Source organism: Rattus norvegicus, chromosome 2 (assembly GCF_036323735.1).
Source record: "Rattus norvegicus strain BN/NHsdMcwi chromosome 2, GRCr8, whole genome shotgun sequence".
NCBI classification, from domain to species: Eukaryota; Metazoa; Chordata; class Mammalia; order Rodentia; family Muridae; genus Rattus; species Rattus norvegicus.
Genome location: NC_086020.1, coordinates 212,606,467 through 212,623,624, shown reverse-complemented (window position 1 = coordinate 212,623,624; position 17,158 = coordinate 212,606,467).

Here is a 17,158-nt window from a genome sequence, read left to right as displayed (position 1 = left end):
TCTGGATGTAACAACTTTAGAGATGGTATATTAATACGTTCGGACCATCATCCCTATAAGCATGGCTATCATGCCCCTAGTTTTACTCAGAACTCATCTTCTCCCCTTTAGTGTACATGTGGTTTATTAAGGCATTTAGGATGCTGTTTCTTTTAGCTCAACAAGTACACTTAGCATCATGTGACCAATGCCATGGGCCAGTGTGACTTCTCGCACATGCTAGAATAATTTCTAGCTATAAAATCTAGATGCTAGAATAATTATTTCTCTGTGAATTGTATCATGAGAGAAAACAGAGCTGGCATAACTGTGATACAAGACCACTCTGGGATACTATGCTCCCTGAAGTAGATAGGGAAATTACTCCAGATCACACTTGATAATAGGAAAATAAATTCTTTAGGTCAATATTGGCATAGCAGGTTCTAGACTAAAAATGACCTTGTCCTAGTGAGTTTTCATTGTTAACTTGACACAACTTGACAAAACTTAATTGGAGTTACCTGGGAAGAAAGAGGCCTTTCTCCATGGTTCCTGCCTCTAGGTTCTTGCCTTGAGTTCCTGTCCTGACTTCCTTCAGTGATGGACTGTTTGCTACCTGGAAGTATAAGCTGAAATAAACACTTTACTCACCCAAGTTGCTTTTTGTAATGGTGTTTATCACAGCACCAGGAAGCAAACTATAGAAGTCACCCCCCTCAGTTGTGTAAAAATGTACATTCATTCTTCAAGGCCAGCCTTGCTTTTTGTCACCCTACCTATGAAAAATATAAATGAAAATTAGTTATTAGTAAATTCTTATTCAAGAAGAGTCTCATTTCGTTAGAGCAGGATAGAGCAGATATTTGCACTAGCAAATTTTGTATGGGACTCATTCCTATCTCTTTGCCTTAAGTTCCTACTCTATCAAAGCTTTAACATAGGACAAAGGACTTAAAGTGGTTATGCTTTTAGCTGACCCTGAAACCCCACAGTCTGTACAAACAGGCTTTCTATTTAATCACAGTTTTTCTCTGTACCTGTAGGATCTAAGAACTCCTTTAAAAACAGCGACTCACAGAGAATGAGGAGATGGTTCGGCTGGTGAGGAACTCACATAACATGCTGAAGGACCTTGGTTTATATTCCCAGCATTCCACGAAAATGGCACAGAGCATAATGGTGGCCCTGGGGAAGCAAAACAGACAGATCCCTGGGGCTGACTGGCCAAAGCAGAGGTTCAGTGACAGATCTTGTCTTAGAAAATAGGGGTGATCAAGGACCTCCACATCAAACCAGACACACTCAAACTAATAGAAGAAAAACTAGGGAAGCATCTGGAACACATGGGCACTGGAAAAAATTTCCTGAACAAAACACCAATGGCTTATGCTCTAAGATCAAGAATCGACAAATGGGATCTCATAAAACTGCAAAGCTTCTGTAAGGCAAAGGACACTGTGGTTAGGACAAAACGGCAAGCAACAGATTGGGAAAAGATCTTTACCAATCCTACAACAGATAGAGGCCTTATTTCCAAAATATACAAAGAACTCAAGAAGTTAGACCGCAGGGAAACAAATAACCCTATTAAAAAATGGGGTTCAGAGCTAAACAAAGAATTCACAGCTGAGGAATGCCGAATGGCTGAGAAACACCTAAAGAAATGTTCAACATCTTTAGTCATAAGGGAAATGCAAATCAAAACAACCCTGAGATTTCACCTCACACCAGTGCGATTGGCTAAGATCAAAAACTCAGGTGACAGCAGATGCTGGCGAGGATGTGGAGAAAGAGGAACACTCCTCCATTGTTGGTGGGATTGCAGACTGGTAAAACCATTCTGGAAATCAGTCTGGAGGTTCCTCAGAAAATTGGACATTGAACTGCCTGATGATCCAGCTATACCTCTCTTGGGCATATACCCAAAAGATGCCTCAACATATAAAAGAGACACGTGCTCCACTATGTTCATCGCAGCCTTATTTATAATAGCCAGAAGCTGGAAAGAACCCAGATGCCCTTCAACAGAGGAATGGATACAGAAAATGTGGTACATCTACACAATGGAATATTACTCAGCTATCAAAAACAACGAGTTTATGAAATTCGTAGGCAAATGGTTGGAACTGGAAAATATCATCCTGAGTGAGCTAACCCAATCACAGAAAGACATACATGGTATGCACTCATTGATAAGTGGCTATTAGCCCAAATGCTTGAATTACCCTAGATCCCTAGAACAAACGAAACTCAAGACGGATGATCAAAATGTGAATGCTTCACTCCTTCTTTAAATGAGGAAAAAGAATACCCTTGGCAGGGAAGGGAGAGGCAAAGATTAAAACAGAGACTGAAGGAACACCCATTCAGAGCCTGCCCCACATGTGGCCCATACATATACAGCCACCCAATTAGACAAGATGGATGAAGCAAAGAAGTGCAGACCGACAGGAGCCGGATGTAGATCGCTCCTGAGAGACACAGCCAGAATACAGCAAATATAGAGGTGAATGCCAGCAGCAAACCACTGAACTGAGAATAGGTCCCCTATTGAAGGAATCAGAGAAAGAACTGGAAGAGCTTGAAGGGGCTCGAGACCCCAAAAGTACAACAATGCCAAGCAACCAGAGCTTCCAGGGACTAAGCCACTACCTAAAGACTATACATGGACTGACCCTGGACTCTGACCCCATAGGTAGCAATGAATATCCTAGTAAGAGCACCAGTGGAAGGGGAAGCCCTGGGTCCTGCTAAGACTGAACCCACAGTGAACTAGTCTATGGGGGGAGGGCGGCAATGGGGGGAGGGTTGGGAGGGGAACACCCATAAGGAAGGGGAGGGGGGAGGGGGATGTTTGCCCGGAAACCGGGAAAGGGAATAACACTCGAAATGTATATAAGAAATACTCAAGTTAATAAAAAAAAAAAAAAAAAAAAAAAAAGAAAATAGGGGTGGATAGCAACTGTGGAATATACCTGCTGTTGATCTCTGGCCTCCACATTCTCACACACACACGCACACACACACACACACACACACACACAGAGACACACACACTTACACACACTTACACGCTTACATAGACACACAGACATACACACACATACACACTTACATACATACACACATACACACACATACACACTCACACAATACACGCTTACACATACACACACATGTACACACTTATACACTTTCACACATACACACTTACAAACATACACACTTACACACACAGACATACTCACATACACACATACACACTTACACATACGTACACACTTACACACTTTCACACATACATACTTGCACACACACACACACACACACACCTTTCTGACATTTCAGAAATGATCTAAGTTTGAATTCAATGCTTTACATTTATCCTTCTCTCTACGCCCTCCATGTTTTTTTCTTTGTAAGACCCAGTCATTCTCAGTCCTGTGGCTTTGTACATCACCTTGTTGCCATAGTCACCAAATACCATGACCATCTTCTATGATGCTTCATCTGCATTCCTTCTCATACTCAGGAGTAACCTCAGACCCAGTCTTCCAGCTAGCGAGAAAGCCGTCCCTGTGGTTTTCCTTTTTCTTGCAGCCAACCCACTCACTCCCTTTTAAACTGTGGTGTTAGTCAGGAGCCTTAGAGGAAAGAGTTGGAACCCGAAGAGGGCATTAAAGTAGCTCGAGTGATAGCATGGTTTATATTAATGCAACACGCATAGAGAAACTTCTAGAGGAAGGCTGTAGAGTGTCACGGGCCAGCAACAGAAGGAGTCCCTTGTCATTTCTAAGCAGGAGAGAAGCAGAGAGGACTAATTCAAACCAGTATACGAGGTAGGGCTAGGGAGGGCTTCCTGGAATGAGAATGGCCTTTGATCTAGGAATTGGTAAACTGTCACTAAGCTGAGGTGTAACCAGGAGAACTTGTCAGTCAGGCCTTCTCCCTACATGTGTTTTCCAGGCTTGTGTCAGGGCTTCTTTTGGCCAGGCCCAACTGGAAGCCCAATTAGCACTGGTGATAAAGGTCAAACTCCAGCCTTGGAGCCCAGGAAAAGAGGGAGAATGGATCTGAAAAGTCAAATGAGGACTAGACAGCCTCACCCTTTGTTCACACCTAACTGTTGTCTCCTCCACCCTAAATAAAACCTTATTCTCTAAAGTAGACAGCAGAGGCCTTAGGGTCCCCTAAACCTTCTTTGTGTTTACTATAAGTTTTCACTTCAGACTTCAGTCCTGATCAGCGAGTGCTAGTCTATCTTGAGAGAGGTCAGGAGCTAACCCCTAGCTACCCCCTAGGCAAAACTAGGTGATTTAGCTTGACAAGTTGTCAAGACTGCTGTTGAGGCCTGAGATGCTATCTGGGAAGCAAACCGAAGGTAAAGTAGACCTGCCTTCTCCAGCAGTGACTACACAGGCAGGGAGCTTCGGGCTCCTGCAGCTCCTTTTGAAACTGAGTGTTGTGCTCCTCTGTCAAGTACTGACTTGAAAACTGAAGGGCACGCACAGTTAAGAGAAAAAGAAAAAGCTAGATCCTTGTGGGACTTAGATGTGAGGAAACAGAAGTCAGATAAATTAATTCGAGGGATTTACTGTTATAGTAAAACACGCCATAGAGAAGGATTTCAATAGAGGCGGACTTGTAACAGGAGACCCTAGTGGTTTAGACTATTTGGGGAAGAGTTCTCAACTGAGACAAACTTATGTCTGGATCTTTAGTCGGCAGGTGTGAGAGCCATGAAGCCTTTCGGGCACCACTCCTCTGAGGTGAAAGAGTTCTGCCTAATTCTATTAGAGGAGAGCCTGCCAGGTATCAGGCCTGGGCAGGACAGAACCATTCGTATGGCTGCCATGTAGAGGAGCCAGGATTTGTTTCTGTTGGTGTGTATGGTTGTCTGAGCCCCACATTTTCACTCTATCTGTTGGTTGCTAGGGTGAGTGTGTGTGTGTGTGTGTGTGTGTGTGTGTGTGTGTGTGAGAGAGAGAGAGAGAGAGAGAGAGAGAGAGAGAGAGAGAGAGAGAGACAATGACAGATTGAAACAAAGAGAAAAAAAGAACATCTATTTTTGAACCCACTGTTGTTTTTGCTTTGTTCTGTGCTAAACTCTATCTGGCTTCACTCCAGAGACTTTTCACAAACCATCAGGGCACTTCCGGCAGCACACGGGCAGACAATCATTAGTGCTATGCAAGAACTTTGAAACTCCCTTCTTGTGTGGACCTTCAAAATCAGAAAGGCACCATAAAGTCTAGTGGCATCTTCATCTGAGGGTCAACCAGGGAAAGCTGAGTGTGTGGCTGGGTCCACATCGACTGCACTGTTTAATCGCCATTCACGAGCTGACTCAGACTTTCAGCAAGAGAAGTGAAAACAGCAGAACGATTGATCTGAAGACCCACAGTCCTTTAGAAAAGGACTCTCTTGAAGGTTACCATCTATGTGATGTCACTGCCCTGACTATCTGACACATGGGAAAACTAGTTGTAGGGAGTCAGGCCTGGGCTGGATTCTGGTTTTATGGGAGTTAAGTAGATTTTAATGGCAGAGATAGAAGAGGACAGAAAAATTAATTTGGAAAATTTCCACACCAGCCAGGCATTGCGTGCCAAGGTATGCCAACCTCAGGGGTTGGCTCCTTTCTGGGAGCCAAGAGGAAGTCTCTAAAAACTAGCAGGAGGTGTTTTCTCTCCACGGAGACAGCCCTGGTAACATTTTGTGAGTAACATCTGTTCCTCCCTTCATAAACCATGAAGCGCTCTGTGGGTTAACAAGATAGATAACAAAAATAAAGCAAAATAATGACAATTTGCAAAACATGATAAAAAATATTATCAAACTGTTCAGTCCCCAGGACCATGGGTATGGAAAACACTTTCCTTGGTTGGCATCTTGGGCTTTCTTTGCCTGCTCTGTTTTGACATCCCTGTTGCCTACAGTCCTTGTTACACGAATCCTTGCCAACATCAACTTTCCCTTTTGCCCAGGAGATACTCTCTCCCCTCTTCGCAGGGCCTTTTATAGGCTTGGGAGAAGACTGGCTAGTTGATAGCCTGTCCTTCTCTTTGGCTTTACTGCCCTTAGCATGCCCTTCAGTCTTCCTTCTGGGCAGGGTGGCAGAGCTGGGGAGGGAAAGTGAGAGAAGGCACACAGAACCATTCAGTTTGGGTCTTCATTTATCTCTCCCCCTTACTCGTTTCTGCATTTGTTTCTTATTTTGTTCCAGTGTTTAAACCTGGAATCCAATCTTAGCCAGTAAGAGCAGCTCTCAGGAAGGAAGCATGTTGGTGGTTCACGTCAGCAATCCCACTACAAGGGAGGTAAAGGCAGGAGGATCACTGTGAGTTGAGGCCAGCCTGAGACACTTACTTAGCATTTCCAGGTTGTCTTGGGCTATGGAATGAGACACTGTATCAAAACTGCCTGTGGATCTGAAGTGCTCCAGATACATGCTAATCTCTCTTCTGTGTTCACCTGTTCCTTGTTGGTCCCCGAGTCTGCTCAGGGTTTCACGCTGCTAAGGAAAGACCGAGAGCACAAACTCTGAGGTAAATGTATTAGTCAGGGTTCTTTAAAGAAACAGGACACTGATAGATATAGACATAGATTCGCAGATATAGATATAGAGATAGAGATACGCAGATATAGATATAGATATGTATAGCTATACAGAGATAGACATATATGTATATCAAAGTGCCACCAGTCTCTGCCTCCCCTGTAAAAGGAAAAGCGAGTCAGGAAACCCTGGATCAAAAGAGACCTCAGGCGGTGGTGAGAGCTTAGAGTTAAGCTTATGGGTAGCTGTTAGATTGGTTTACAGGATTCAGCCTGGGTATTCCAACAATGGCAATCTCACACTGGAGAGACTGAAAGTCCAATAGTTGCTCGGTCTAAGAGGCTGATTTCTTCGCTGTTCCAATCTGGCACAGAAGGACTGGGGGTTTCTGGAGAGCTGCTAGTCTTCGGTCTTTGTTGGAATCCCAGTGAAGTAGGCGCCAGTGTCTGCGGAGGAACGCCTCTGCGGAGGAACTCCTCGGCAGCAGTCTAGATGTTCTTGCCAATGAGAGTGAGGGCAAGCAGGCACAAAGCAGTTCTCTTTCTCCATGATCTTTCATCTGCGCTGTTACCAGAAGGCGTGGCCCACACTCGGGGTGGGTCTTCCTGCTTCAAGTAATCTGAGGAAAGTCCCTCTGGAGTGTCCCCGTCCTGAAGCTTGTGTTTAAGATGCAGTCAAGTTGACAACCAAGATTATCCACCACAGTCACCTAATCCTAGATTCCATTCCCACCTTTCCTAATTACGATCTCTGTGTGACTTTGGCTAAATTCCCTGATGTTTCTTAGCTTCACTTTTCCAATTATAAAACGGAGGATGATAACAGGACTTGCCACTTCCGGCTTTTGCGAGGATAAAGCGAGATGTATCACTATAAATGGAAGCTCCGATGGTTAGCCACTCTTCTCCCTTTCACACAGTGCACCTGACAGGAAAAATCTCACTCTGAATTTAACACCCATCATACACTGCCCCACAGAGTAGTGACTCTCCAAGTCTTCTCTCTCCGGGCTGCCTCATGGCCAAGCATCTACCCTCATTCCCTGACTGTGATGATCAGACAGGGTCAGCCATCCACCCTCATCCACCTGTGAATTCCAGCAGCCTCTCATCTGCTTCTTTACCTCTCCCTCTCTTTCTATAAATAGTTCCTAAAAGGAATTAAATATTTTTGTGGACTTCTTTTTTTTTCTATTTTTGGAACAAGATTATATGACTTCTTTAGAAGAAGAATATAACACTACACTTTTCTGTCTCTGGAAGGAAGACAAAGTTAACAAGTTGCTTCGTACTGACCATGATTAATTTTCTTATGGTTTGGCAACCAGGATGTGAAATGTTTTCCTATCTTAGAATAACAAATCTTTTGAGGTTATTCCAGAGATACAAAAAACAAACTAATTGACAAAATAGCGACTTTTAATCTCACACGATTTGCCAGTTACCTTCACAGGTTCTGTTGATAGTCTCAAGATGGCAGCCCAAGGCTGATGTCCAACAAAAACATGCACGATGGTCTCTATTTCTGCGTTCTAGTTTTTAGAGTTTATTTGCACTATTTTTTTTTATTTTTTTAAAACAGCTTCTGGATCCAAAAATAAGGCTCTTGATCAGACATAATATTTTATTGGGACACTGAAGGCATTTTATTTTAGTTTTGTCTTCTTATTATTTTGAGACAAGGTCTTACTGTATCCCTGGCTGGCATGGGACTTGTTGTGAAGACCAGTTTGCCCTCAAACTCATTGGCTCTGTCTCCCAAAGGCTGAACTGCAGGTGTGTGCCATTCTGCCCAGCCTACGGATGGCATTTTAACACAACATCTTTCTAACTTGATTTTGAAACTATTTTTAGATACGCAGACAAATTGTAAAGGCACTACAGAGATTTCTTACACCCCTTTCACCTGGCTTCTGGTGATGTTAATGGTACCAGAAGTTGACATTTGCACACAACTGTTAACTAAAACATACACTATTTAAAGTTTCCATTTTTCCACTCCGCGTTTTCCTTTTGATTCCAGGACTCAGCAGAGTACTGTATCCATCTGGTCCTGATGATGGCGTGCTCTCCTCCAATCTGCCACGATTTCTCAGACTCTTTTGTTTGTTCATTAACTTAACATTGCTAAAAAGTGCTAATCCGGTGTTCCGTAGGAAAATCTCTCAGTCTGTGTTTACATGGTATTTTCTTGTGATTTAACTGGAGTTAGGGAATTTTTCAGACTAGCACAGAGGGGAAGAACCCTTTTCACTGTAGGGTGTCAGCGGTACTTGGTAACAACTTGTAGCCATCCAGTTATTACTGGAAATGACAATCTTGATCACTGGGTTACAGTGGTGGCTGCCAGATACCTCAGCCATAAAATGAGTACACTCTCTTCTTTTCCATACTTTGTATTCATTGGAAATGAGTTACCAAGTTCAATTAACATTCAGGCTCTGGGGTGTGTTTTAGATACGAAAGTAGCACACGGAAAGGCCTCATGTTGACACTTGGTCGTCAGGGAGTGGTGCCCTTAAGAGGTGATTAGGTAAGGCTGGCACTTTCATCGGTGGGCTAATCCACTGAGGAAGTCACAGCTGAATGAACTCTAGAAGGGTGGGCCGACTCAGAGGAAGTCTGAGTCTGAAGGAGACACTTTTGTCCCCAGGCCCCTCCTTTTCAGCTCCCTCTTTGCTTTCCATGAAGTGAGCAACTTTCTCACCGTGCCTTTCAGCCAGGATAGGAGCCAGATCACCATGGATCACATGATTTAAAACTCTGAGCCAAAGTCAATCTTTCCTCCTGGATTGTTTGAAATTGTTCTCCCAGAGCGACAAAATGTGATGAACACAAACTGTTTTACCCCCATGGGAGGGTATCAGAGGATGTAGACCTATGTTAAAATAAGCCAAACTTTTAATATAGACATTGAGGCTACCTACGCAATGATTCTATTCCTTGATAAAACTTGACTCACTAATTTTAGCATTTATTCTTGTCTGTTCCTTAATAATTAATGACTATCTATATGTTCAAATGCCGGTTTTCTATTGCCCTAGCTAATTCTACATCTATCAGTTGATGCTCTTGAATTTTTCTGTGACAATGAATTTCCCTTTGTTTTTATTTATTTGTTCGATCATGGTACCTTTACTTATGTGTATGTTCATAACAGGATGTATTGATGGGTATCTATTTTATTCCTCATGTTTAATCCAATTCCAAGCTTGCTAATTTTGTTCCAGGCTTGGGTAATGAAGGCACCTTTGATGGCTGCATTATCTACTCAGCTGTCGAGCCTGTGAGAGCTCATGCCGATACCTTTGACTCAGTTCTAGCCCCACAAGGCTCCTTTTATCATCTTGCTGATTGATAACTTATTTTCTCTGACAATGAGAAGCCTAATTTCTATGACTGGAAGTTTTTTTTTTTTATATGCTCAGTCCTTGTACATTTGTAGAAACCCATGGACATCTAATTGCTAACTATTCATATGTGAAACACAAGTAGAATACTAAATTTTCTACAGTTCTTTTTGCCTTTAGCCCTACAATTTAAAAAAAAAAAAGGCAAAACAAAATACTCTTTTTCAGAATTACTTGTCAGGTTTTCTCTCACCCGAAGACGTTGTCTGTCCTGTTAGGATTCATTTGTACATTTTACATTCCACCTTGAGAGTTTCAACAGTCTATTTTACTTTTTTAATTTGTTCATGGAAAATTTTACTGCTTGTGGTAAAACAAACAGTACATTTTTTTTTAAAGACCAAGGATTCTTTTCACCACTATAATACCAAACAGAGCAGTACCACCTTCCTAAGGTCACTAGTCACCTTGGTCACTGTTTTATTACTGTGAAGAGATGCCATGACCATGGCAACTCTTACAAGACAAAGCATTTAACTGGAACTCATTACAGTTTCAGAGGTTTAGACCATTATCATCTCTGCAGGAACCATGGTGTCATGCAGGCAGACATGGTGCTGGAGAAGGAGCTGAGAGTTCTATATCTGGATTGACCAGCAAGAGAGAGAGAGAGAGAGAGAGAGAGAGAGAGAGAGAGAGAGAGAGAGAGAGGCAGACAGACTGGGCTTGAGCATTTAAAACCCTAAAACTCACTCCTAGTGACACACTTCCACGAATAAAGTCACACCTTCTCCAGCAAAGACACACCTTCTAATCCTTCTCAAGTAGTGCCACCCACTGATGACTAAGAACTCAAATATGTGAGCCTATGGGGGCCATTCTTATTCACATAACCACATTAGTGCAGTTCCTTTGGAGTGAATTCCCTCTCTTAACTCCAAATTTATGAGAACAACTTCAAGCAATAAAGAGCATTAGGAATCAACTTATCTAGCATGCTTATGTTTTACAATTTGATAATTTTAAAAACTGTATAAAAGTAGTGCATGCTTTTTTGTTTAATGGTAGAGAAATGTATGATGTGGAGTATGAACCTTCCTAGGTGGCATTTGCTTCTGAACACGTGAGAGCTTTTCTGCTTTGATGCACACTGGTGCATTCTTGGGCACATGAGATTTTTCCAGTAACCAAAGATTCCAAGACTGATTCTGTGAGTTGACCAATAATGAGTACTTTCTGTCACAGTGGGTACTGCTCAGAGCCCAAAAGTCAGGTCATACAATTTCCTGACAAAGCTGGTTGTGGAACTCAGGAGTTTCCAGGCACATGATTCTTCCTACTTTGGTGATTCAGGTCCTGCCTTCAGATCAATCTGCAGAGCAACTGTGGGTGGGTATGGGACCTGGGAGCTGGTGTCTTATTCAGGGTTTTTATTGTTGAGACAAAACACCATGACCAAAAAGCAAGTTGGTGAGAAAGCAGTTTATTCAGCTTATACTTCCAAATCATAATCCATCATTGGAGGCAGGAGCTGAAGCAAGGTCATGGAGGCATGCTGCTTACTGGCTTGCCTCCCCTGGCTTCTTAGCCTGTCTTTTTATAGAACCCAGGACTATCAGCCTAGGGATTGCACCGCCCACGGTGGGCTGGGCCCTCCCCCATTGATCACTATTGAGAAAATGCCCCACAGCTGGATTTCATGCCTGTGTTGGGTTGACACCCAAAACCAGCCAGTACAGTTATTAATTGCTATAGGGTGATCTCAGCTGCTATAGCCACAGATGGAGGGCACTTATGTGTCGAAGGGAGATCTCAATCCAGATGTTTTTACTACCCACGTTATACCATAGAAAGCTTTAAAACCAGTGAGCAAGCAAGCACATAAAACAAAAGCCCCAAACAAAGACAACCCCAAGTCCTGATACGAATAAACAAAAAAAAAAACAACCCTTTCCAATTGGGCTGCAGCAGAAATTTAGCAGGGGCTAACAAGGATCCCAGCAGCCAGAAGGCCACAGCAAAGATTTTCCTATGAAATTCCTAGCTTTACAAAGATTTGAGCACTAGTTTAAAAAGCAATATAAACAAACACACAAACAAAACACCCAACCAGCCAACAACAAAAATCCCCAGCATTCTAGAACCATAAAAGAAAGAGGAGGGTCTGGAGAGAAAACTCAGAGGCAGAGTCCACTGGCTGCTCTTACAGTTCAAATCCCAGCGCCCTGTATCTCCAGTCCGGGGTCTGACTCCCCTTTCTGGCCTCTGTTTTCTGGCCTCTGGAAGGCACTTGGTACACTTACATGCAGGCAAAGCATCCCTACACATAAAAGTAAAATTTAAAAAAAGAATTATTGATAAGATGCATGTGCCGAAGACTGGACCTAGGGAGGAACTCCTGGATTTGTTTAGTAATTGTGGTAACAAGAGATGGCCCTGGGAGAAAGAGGAAGAGTGGCATCTGACCTCAGCGGTGGAACTCCCACAATATTAGGCAAGATAGCAGCCGGGGCCTGTCAGTTTTCAGCTTCTCAGCATCAAGAGGAGGCCCTACTACTGTCTATCAAGTTAGCCTTTGGAGATGAGCAAGGGTATTTTGAATTATAGCTCAGATGATTTTTCTTAAAAGATGATCGTCAGCCAGTATGTGGGCGTTGGGAACTGAACCTGGGTCCTCTAAAAGACCACAAGACCTGTTAACCATCTCTCAAGTGTCAAGAGCACAGACCATAAGCACATCCTGCCATTATACAGTGCAGCATTGTTTCTCTAAGTTAACCCTTTCATTGTTAACAAACTCCTTTCTGAACTGCCAGGGAGCCATCCCTGAGTGGAGTGGAAGTTGCTGACATGTACAGTCACAGCCCCGATGCCCAGCGTAGGCTGGCCCAGACAACACGCCCAGCACACAGTGGTGCCCAAACAGGCCCCAGTTCTAGGGAGAGTTGTTACTCCTTATGTATAAAGCAAAGTCCCTGAATTTGGATTTAAAAAGTGTTTTAACATTAACCATACATCACACGGGGTCTTCTTAACTATTGTAAAGGTTGCTTGAAGGACATTTGAGATAGATTGCTTTTCTTCTCATGTTTTCTTAAGATAATCATTTCTCTTCTGTAGTTGTGTATTTTATAAAAATAAAGAGAGAGAAGGAATGTGTATAGTGGATGTGTCATCATGTGTGGGGGAAGGGGGTGCCTCTGCGGGCCCATACTGAGGTATCCCTTCCCCCTAAGGGACCAGCTGATGAGATAATATAGAATAGAATTTATTCAGGGCATGGGGAGGGGAGCTGAGAGGACAGTAGAGATAGAGAAAGGCAGAGCAAGTGAGAGAGAGAGAGAGAGAAAGAGAGAGAGAGACAGAGACACAGAGACACACAGAGAGACAGAGAGACAGAGACAGAGACAGAGAGAAAGAGTAGGGGAGTAGAGGCCAGCTTTGAGCACAGGGAGAGGGAGGGAGGAGGGAAATGGGGAGAGAGGGGGAGCAGGACAAGATGACAGAGCAGGAGCAAGAAGGCAAGAAGGCAAGAGGGCCCAGAGGGGGCAAGCAGCCCCTTTCATAGTGAGTCAGGCATACCTGGCTGTTGCAAGGTAACTGTGGGGTGGAGCCTAGACAAAATGCTAACAATAAGTACTCCAGGTATTTCACAGAGCATGAATTTAGCAGCAGATGGGAACAGATTTCACTGGTGTTTAAGTGGATACAATTTGCTACTTACTTTTATTTACTCTAAGCTTTTTCCTTTTAGAAAACATGACTAGTGAGCTGGAGATCTAGTTTCATGGTTGGTCACTATTCTAGCAGGTTTCAGGCCTGCTTCAATCCCCAGCATTTTAATAGATCGATAGATAGTAAGTTGTGAATTATTAGCAAAAAGAATGGCTTGGGGGTGCGGGGAGAGCATTGTCAACATGATTATTCATTTATCACTTAGATTAGATTAGAGTTTATGTACCATGAAAGACAGATCTTAGGTACTCAATTCGAGGACTTTGGGCATTTATAGAAACCACCCTCCCCGTGCAAAAAATAATAGAAAACATTTCCATCACTCCAAAAAGTTCTGTCATGCTACTTCTCAGAGGATAGTCCCCATTTCCCATAGAAACCACTTTCTGACTTATATCACGCACTGATTTTGGGAGGTCTTGCAGTTCAGAGTCGACGAATCATGTTATACTTGTATAGACGTGCTGTAAAGTACCTGCTTCCGTGCTAATGGACCCCGGGACATTTCTCACTTCAGACTGTTTTAACTGTGAGGGCTAATTCTGGTTGTCAACTTGATTGGATCTGGGATTGATTCAGAGGTCCAGCTTCACTGGATGAATCCGTGATGGTTTTCTTGGAAGGACTGAAGAGGAAAATTCACCTCCAGAGTATGCAGCACCTTCCACGGGTAATACAGATCCAAAAAGGTCTGTTGGGAAAACAATACTGATTTCTCTTCCTTGAGATTGTATTAGAGAGTGACTGGTTACCACCAAGGTCTGTGTGTGCTACTACCTAACCCCTAGGGTTATTGTGTCACGATTGTGGTTAATGTGGTTTCTAGGTGTCATAGCTGAGTAGTTCTGCTGGATGCTTCCTTCCTATGGAAGCTGGCTTGCATGGCTCCTTGGCTTGCCTGGCTCCTGGTGACATCATGAAAGCTAGTCCTCTGAGAGGGGAAATCCAGGTCAGTTCCAGCGCAGGGGTCTGTGGATCCTGTTTCTGAAGTGTGTGGTGTCCTCAGTTATAAGAACTTACCTTTCACCTCTGGGAGAGGGGAACCAAGGGCGACCGCAGTATAAACTTCCTGCTTTTGCTTCTTGCTGGTAAGTGTATCTACTATGTAGCTATCACTGCTTTTGCTATCATTTGTAACATTGGAGCCCAGTGATGACCTGTAGCTCTCTGGTCCTACTACAGGCCTGTGGTGCCAGCTAGGGACTGCTGAGGCCTCCAGTGTCTTGGACTTCGTAGGTGCTGGGTTCTAAGCTTCTTCAGTGTATAGAATATACATACATACATAATACATACATACATTCATATAAACATACATACATTCATATAAACACACGTACATATATTCATACATTCATACACACATACATACTACATACACACATACATTCACACATACATATATTCATACACACATACATACATTCATACACACATACATACATTCATACACACATACATACTACATACACACATACATACATTCACACATACATACATTTCATTCAGTGGGTTCTGTTTCTCTACAGAACTCTGATTCAAACAGCTTCTAAGGACATTCATCAATAACTGAAATTTCTCTTTCTCTTTAACAAAATCTTTCTATTTTGAAATTATTAATGATTTACTGAAAGTTGCAAAAACTAAAATAGCACAAACATATACTCTTGGTTAAATGATACTTCTTGTGTTCCTTGAACTATTTGAAGACCATTACTCTTAAATTTTTTTCCATCTTTATTAAATTGGGTATTTCTTATTTACATTTCAAATGTTATTCCCTTTCCCAGTTTCTAGGCCAACATCCCCATAACCCCTCCCCTTCCCTTCTATATGGTTGTTCCTCTCCCAATCCTCCCCCACAATGCTGTCTCCCCACCCCCAAGAATCCCATTCACTGGGGGACCAGTCTTGGCAGGACCAAGGGCTTCCCCTTCCACTGGTGCTCTTACTAGGATATTCATTGTTAACTATGGGGTTGGAGCCCAGGGTCAGTCCATGTATAGTCTTTGGGTAGTGGCTTAGTCCCTGGAAGCTCTGGTTGGTTGGCATTGTTGTTCATACGGGGTCTCAAGCCCCTTCAGCTCTTTCAGTCCTTTCTCTGATTCTTTCAACAGGAGTCCCGTTCTCAGTTCAGTGGTTTGCTGCTGGCATTCGCCTCTGTATTTGCTGTATTCTGGCTGTGTCTCTCAGGAGAGATCTACATCTGGTTCCTGTCAGCCTGCACCTCTTTGCTTCATCCATACTATCTAGTTTGGTGGCTGTATATGTATGGGCCGCATGTGGGGCAGGCTCTGAATGGGTGTTCCTTCAATCTCTGTTCTAAACTTTGCCTCCCTATCCCCCCTTTTAAAGAAGGAGTGAAGCATCCGCATTTTTGTCATCCGTCTTGAGTTTCATGTGTTCTGTGCATCTAGGGTAATTCGAGCATTTGGGCTAATATCCAATTATCAATGAGTGCATACCTAATGTGTGTTTTTCTGTGATTGGGTTACCTCACTCAGGATGTTATATTCCAGTTCCATCAATTTGCCTATGAATTTCATAAAGTCATTGTTTTTGATAGCTGAGTAATATTCCATTGTGTAGATGTACCACATTTTCTGTATCCATTCCTCTGTTGAAGGGCATCTGGGTTTTTTCCAGCTTCTGGCTATTATAAATAAGGCTGCTATGAACATAATGGAGCATGTGTCTTTATTATATGTTGGGGCATCTTTTGGGTATATGCCCAAGAGAGGTATAGCTGGTTCCTCAGGTAGTGCAATGTCCAATTTTCTGAGGAACCTCGAGACTGATTTCCAGAATGGTTTTACCAGTCTGCAATCCCACCAACAATGGAGGAGTGTTCCTCTTTCTCCACATCCTTGCCAGTATCTGCTGTCACCTGAGTTTTTGATCTTAGCCATTCTGACTGGTGTGAGGTGAAATCTCAGGGTTGTTTTGATTTGCATTTCCCTTATGACTAAAGATGTTGAACATTTCTTTAGGCGCTTCTCAGCCATTCGGCATTCCTCAGCTGTGAGTTCTTTGTTTAGCTCTGAGCCCCATTTTTTAATAGGGTTATTTGTCATTCTGCAGTCTAACTTCTTGAGTTCTTTGTATATTTTGGATATAAGCCCTCTATCTGTTGTAGGATTGGTAAAGATCTTTTCCCAATCTGTTGGTTGCCGTTTTGTCCTAACCACAGTGTCCTTTGCCTTACAGAAGCTTTGCAGTTTTATGAGATCCCATTTGTCGATTCTTGATCTTAGAGCATAGGCCATTGCTGTTTTGTTCAGGAAATTTTCTCCAGTGCCCATGTGTTCGAGATGCTTCCCGACTTTTTCTTCTATTAGTTTGAGTGTATCTGGTTTGATGTGGAGGTCCTTGATCCACTTGGACTTAAGCTTAGTACAGGGTGATAAGAATGGATTGATCAATCTGCAATCTTCTATATGCTGACCTCCAGTTGAAGCAGCACCATTTGTTGAAAATGCTATCTTTTTTTCCATTGGATGGTTTTGGCTCCTTTGTCAAAAATCAAGTGACCATAG